Below are 6,686 nucleotides of genomic sequence, written 5' to 3'. Positions count from 1 at the left end.
GGTGCTGTTGCCATGGTGAATCATAATTTTGGAGCTCCATTGATCATGACTTCTCATAGTCGTGGTGCATGTGCTAAACTCAGAGTCAGCCTACTCAGAGTCGACTGAACTAACACAATTTAGCTGTTCTGAAACCGAAAACTCTGATTTTCCCATCTCAGGGTAAGTCAACTCAGAGTTCAAGTTTTAACTCAGAGTTTGTTGAACCTCCTTTCTGGAATACACCCCTGAACTAGGAGACGAAGTATGACAATGCAAGACTTCACAAAGAGAGACTGAGGCCCTGTTCACACGAACGCGGTTATTTTTAAAACCACTTTTTTTGTTGCAGTGTTATCGTGTAGACAGTGAAACCGGAGTTTTTGGCTTGTGACGTCGGAGCCTGCGCTGTTATCTCCGCCTACTGGAAACTTTTTCAGGCTTCTGATTGGCCAACATGGATTTACGGTTGAGATTACGCCACCTGTTGGTTTGGCATGATCTTGACAGTGCTTCATAGCATGCGTTTGCGTTTTCATGTGGACGGATATTTTTTTTAAAACGGAAGAAGGAAAAACTCCATTTATAAAAATACCCATGTACGTGTGGACATGGCCTGAAAACACCAGGCTTATATAGGCAGAGGTAATGAGATAATGAAAAACAGCTGTGGACAATCTGTGATGAGATATGGCAAAGGATATTGGGACATGTAGTTTGTGAGGCAGAAAAGACCTGGGATGGCGTGCCCTCTAGTGGACAACCAGAGCATTCCAGATGGTCATCGTAACAAATAATAATAATAATAATTTAATAAAATATTAATGTATACATTTATAATAATAATAATAATAATACTACTACTAATAATAATACATTCAGATTTAACTAATTTGACATTAATAACTGCCTCATTCTTCTTTCACAGCACAAATGGGAACACGGGAACTGCTTTTATATTTTAGGAAGGAAGGATCCTTTGCAAGACAATCATCACATTTGGGGGCCCGTGGTTTCAAAAAGTTTGAACACTCCTGCTTTAAATCGCCTCAGTTTACCGCACAGATGTTTGAAGGGGAAGAAACCATGATATCTCTTCTTTCTCTCTTCCATTTCAGACAGGTGTGACGGAACGTAGACTCAGCGTCTGCTCTTCTACTTGACACAAATCCTCATGCACACCCCTCAAGCTCTCTCTCTCTCTCTCTCAGGTTGCAGAGGTAACATGCCCTAATATATTTCATGTTTCACATGTGGCTGTGATTCAGAAAACGTGTCATGAGTGAAAAGTGCTCATCTGCCGCCACAGGGTGCACAAGATGAACCCGTTGCTTTAGATGAAACACTCAAGAGAGAGACAGAGAGAGAGAGAAATATTAGTGTCAGCGAGAGTAACAGCCCATTCTACCCCTTCTCAAATGAAGCATGGATCACGGATGGGGAAACGTAAAGGTCACAAGCTGAAGTTTCATGTCCATAGTCGCGTCTTTCTCTCTCTCACCCACGCAAACTCCTGTTCTTTTTATTCGCACACACACACGCTCGCACTTGACGTAATGAACACTCACACATACGCACTTACATTCTCGCACACAAACACAGTGCTGTAATAAAGCTCTGGCCTCGTTCCCATTGTATTAATAAATGCTGTGTCCGCACAGTCTCTCATCCATTTCTCTCTCATTAAAGTCGGAGCCTTAAAACGCTGTCATGTGTGACCTTTGCAGACTTCACCCACAACTCTCACGTCCCAGAATTAATGGTCTTATCTTCCTGCATAATCTTCAAACTTTTTTCTATGATTAATTAGTGTCTAAATCACGATCTGTCCACTCAAGTGGCTCACCTTAAATCCAATTGCTTTTAATAATGGGATTCAATTCCAATTTACAACAAGGCTGGTAACCACAGAGTTCCTCCAACTTTTCTACTCGAGGGAGAGAGAAAAAGTGAGTATGTGAGTCAGAAGCTGCTCTTTTTTTTTTATAATAAATTTTTGGGGTGTCTAAATTAAGAAAACCTTGTTGGCAGGGTCCAAAATTAGCACTCGCCAAGCACCAAATGTGAGTCAGAATTGGTTTTGGTAGAGAAGACAGAATTCATTATTTGGCTAGTAACATTATAATTGCAATTGCATTTATAATACTACTACTACTACTACTACTACTACTAATAATACTAATAATATGACTAATTGATGTAAATAATAGCGATTCAGATCAGACATATAAACTGTCTATTAAAGGGTCTATTCATGTACGGTGGCCGAGAGAGCTCAACGTGCTGCAAATGAAAAATGAAAAAAAAAAAAACACACATGCAAATAGAAAAACACCTGCAAATTAAGAAAACATCTTCATCAATTTGACAACACATGCGCTGCAAATTCTCACAACACAACCACAGAAACGCGCTGCAAATTCTCACAACACAAACAAATACAGAAACGCGCTGCAAATACTCACAACACAAACAAAGAAACATGCTTCCCTTAAACATTTCCGATGTGGTCTGCACATATTTGCAGCACGTTTCTGTTTTTGTTTGTTTGTTTTGTATTTGCAGCGCATTTCTTTGTTTGTGTTGTGAGAATTTGCAGCGCGTTTCTGTATTTGGTTGTGTTGTGAGTATTTGCACCGCATTTCTGTATTTGGTTTGTGTTGTGAGTATTTGCACCGCGTTTCGGTATTTGGTTGTGTTGTGAGTATTTGCACCGCATTTCTGTATTACATATACATACTGTATATATATATATATATATATATATACATGCCATGACCCCTTTAAAGGTCATATATGTCACCATCCAAAATGTATTGGAATTTATTTATTTATACAAAATGTATTTATAGGAATAAGCCACAAAAATGAAAATAAACGGAAGAACATCTCATTGGATCTTAAAAATTGGCGACGCAGCTCGAGTTCCTGAAGAGGAACCAAATTTCTCTTGATCTTTTGAAGAAGAGGTCTTTGTATGCTTAATACATCCTGCAAGTTTCATAACTTAAAATGTTCTCATCATCAATAAAAGAAAAAGCATTAATGTAATAACCCTCAGAAAACGGCTTTTTGGATCTAAGGGTGCCAGGTGACAGTCGCTTGCATAAACAATGCTGCCAGAGCAAGACTTCGATGAATAGTCTTCTCACCATAGGCCACTGGCGTTCAGTCGCTTGATTACACTTGATTACGCTAAATACGAGTGTCGCATCGCGTTAAATGCAAATAGAAATTACAATCACTGCCGCTATCTTGGATACAGTATACAGATGCGCATTTGCTTTCTGACACAGTCCACGCACTTGAGTCTGTAGTCAATAGGACAAATGGAGTGAAAAAATGTTCGCTTTGATGCGTATGGTTTAAACCGCTCACGTCACACATTCGCGTCTTTGTACAGATATCAGAAGGTCCCAGCGTAAGGAACAAGTGGGTAGTTTGTTTTTAATGGCACTGCAGATTGTGTCTGAGGATTGTTCGGAGCATTTTGTTTTGTAAAAGAGGCACAGTGTCTTGGAGAGTTCACAAAGAAAAAAATGTTGAAAGATGAAGCAGTACTACTAGATCTGACTGCAGCTGCATTATAAACTGTAAGTAAATGATTTCATAATGCTTCATTAACATGGATCTTAAAAATTGGGACAGGTGCAATTTTGCAATTTCAAAGATGGAGACTGACTCATCTCAAGTGGCACAATGACCTGTGCTTTTTATGCAATAAAACAAGCGGCTAAATAATTATGTAGTTATAGCAACAGAGTGTATTTTCTTATATATATAATGCAAAAAATCATGGCAGGTAGTAATTGTAATTTATTTATTTATTTAAATATTTGTCTTTGTTAGATGTGGAAAAATACATTTTGTCTGTATGTCAATAACACAACAGTTGACTGTGGCTTCATTTATACAGCACATTTTAACCAAATTAGTGTTTGGCCAAATTTAGGCCACTTTGTTTTTATAGAATGTGGTTGTCACTCTCCTTTTTTAACTAAAATGAGTATGAAAAGAATTGTATTTAGCTCTTTAGAACAGGACTGACAACTGTATTCTGCTGCTGTGTGAATGTAGCCATTGAGAGCTCTGGAATGAATCAAAAGGAGGGAGGGAGATCTGAGGTATAATAGCAGGTTTGATTGTCACACTGCTGGATTTTGTTTGTTAACTACATTTGTGCCCATAGCTGTTTTTTTGTTTGTTTTGTTTTTTGTATAGCATGTTGAAATTTACCATCTAACCGAAAAAGGCCAACAGCCCATATGCTGAAGACCTAAGACGATAGGTTGGCAAACTTACAATAGACATGAATTTCTCTCTCTCTCTTTCGCTTACAATTACACACACAAATATCTCAAGAGATCTGGTTGTCATCTAAACGAGAGCGGCTGGCATTGTGTCAGTCATGCTGCTAATGGTGATGAATTCCTCCAGTATTAGAATTTGTACAGTACTTCGGGAATCCATTTCTCCAGAGAAAGATAACGCATCAGTTGACGCCATTCAGAGTGAAAATGCAGACATGCACTGCTGCATTTGGCATAAACTCTTGCTGAAAGAATAGAAAGGATGATTATTGTAGTAATATTATTTTTTTGCTTAGGTTATTTATAATGTCTGAGTATAATATTAGTGTGCTTTTAATACAGTTTGCCACCAATATAATGCGATAGTATTTTTTGTCTGGTATTTCACAGTTTAATTGTCTTTTTTATGTACTTAAAAAATAATAATAAATTGTGCAACAATGTATAATTAGAAATATTTATTAAAGTATAGATGTTTACCATTGCCCAATGTTTGTTTTTAATTTATTTATTTAGGGTGGATTCTTAAAAAGTGTGAAATGGGCTTATATTTTTCAGCTGCAGCTCAGGATTGTCGCTTATTTTCCAGAGTCATAGTCACTTGGCTTTTCAATTCCGGTGGCTGGCTCAAAACATCTATTGCCCATGAGCTGCCATGAGCAAAGATGGCAGATTTCAAATCTGCAGGGTCCTGCACCAGACAAACAGCTGCCGTTGAGATGAATGTGAATGCTAACGGATGACTTTCTCCAGATATTTTACAGACCTGCTCAGTGACCCCAGAAACTGGGTCACTTCCAACCACATTTATATTTTATGGTTCTTTTCTGCTGCCTCTTACAGGTGTTTTCCAGTTCATGTTCCAACAGCTGCTGAAATGGACATTGCTTGTCGCCTGTTATGTTATTCCATATTTGTCGACTTCCTTGACATTTAGTGTCAGAAAGAATAAGAAGGGAAAAAAAAAGATTTCATTCACTGAAGCGCTTTATCCACTTATCTCACAAAACTCTCAGGTTGAGACAATCTTGTGTCTCGGCTATCAAAGCTAAATGCTGTATGAACAACAGACATGATTTACTGTGTACAAGAAGTGCACTAGCCCTAATTTCTTTGCTGCCAGGTCAGATTCCAGCAGGTTCACATCTATTTATGATAAGCGTGTCATTTTTCCCTTTTTAATATTTTTTTTTTTTTTTTTTTTTCATTTTTCCCTTTTTAATATTCTTTTTTTTTTTTTTTTAAATCCTACCTTGAGGATAAAATGAAGGCTCATACTGCAAACATTTATATCATAGCAATGACGATAAGCTCTAAAATAGGTCAGTCTAACTCACAGCATAACATAAAGGTTACAGCATTTGAGTGTGCGTATGACTGGGTATGTCTACTGCATTCTGACTCTAGGTAAATATGAGAAACAAGCTATAGTATTTGCCATGAACAACCACTACAACAGCAAAAAAAAAAAAAACTTTTAATTAGTATTTTAGTCATGTTTCCCAGTAAAATAATTAATCGTACTTTGCACAGCGCGATGTTGAAGTATTCCCTCACCGACCAGCACGGATCAGCTCCAGGCATGACAAAGCGATATCGTCCTCTTTTGGAAGGCCAAACAAAGTAGTTTCGCTTTCACAACGAAGCACACAGCGCCTTCACGACATGGCGGCGGCCATGGCGACCCAGGAATACTACACCAAGAATAAAAGTTACGCCTTCTTTCTTTGCGTGAAGATGTGGGAAGAGTTGCATAACGCCGCCCAAATAGTGATGTAGATATGTGGGGGCATGTTAGAACGAGCCGTTTTAGGCAGGCGTGGCTGACTTTTACAAATAATATCTCTTTGGATTTGAGACTTTAGTCTTTGCAACTTTACAGATCTTCTTTATGCACCAAGAGCTTGTAACACTCCAAAGAGAAAGGAAAAATTGAAATCGCATCATATGACCCCTTTAATATTTTTTTTCCAGAGATAACAAGACTAAAATACTGAATAAGACATTTTTTTTAATAATTAATATTATTTTGCACCATTAAACTCAATATTCAAGATGTAGCAAGTTTCTTTTTTATATAATCCTAAAGCTTCCAAGGAGCATTTTGGAACACGCAGCTAATTTTTGGATGATGCTCTTCTACACATTTTTTTGCTACATAAAAGTAAATTAACAAACAACTTGGGAGCCATATCAGTCTGGTACCGCTGCCAACATCCCCACTTAAAACATTTTCATTCCATCTGCTTATGGCCTCATATGAGTCTCCTCTTCATCAACGCATCGCTGTGATGTCCGATTCGTGGTGAGAGCACTAGCCCAGACTGGCTGCCGTCACATCCAGATGGATGCCCCATATTGGTACTTAAGGTCCTCATTACAAATAAAACGACTTGT

At 38.0% G+C, this 6,686-nt stretch overlaps 1 long non-coding RNA gene across 1 annotated transcript in view; it reads right to left on the bottom strand.

Annotated features, from left to right (window-relative positions):
• LOC107756451 (uncharacterized) overlaps positions 1–6,686 on the bottom strand; it is an 11,008-nt gene that overhangs the window by 3,010 nt on the left and 1,312 nt on the right. The window contains exon 2 of the long non-coding RNA XR_001641816.1: positions 5,738–5,739. This is a non-coding gene — a long non-coding RNA (uncharacterized LOC107756451). The remainder of the gene's footprint in view (positions 1–5,737; positions 5,740–6,686) is intronic.

The sequence above is a fragment of the Sinocyclocheilus rhinocerous genome, unplaced genomic scaffold, assembly GCF_001515625.1.
Source record: "Sinocyclocheilus rhinocerous isolate Xijiao unplaced genomic scaffold, SAMN03320098_v1.1 scaffold111, whole genome shotgun sequence".
Lineage (NCBI taxonomy): Eukaryota > Metazoa > Chordata > Actinopteri > Cypriniformes > Cyprinidae > Sinocyclocheilus > Sinocyclocheilus rhinocerous.
This window is presented reverse-complemented; position numbering and strand designations above follow the sequence as displayed.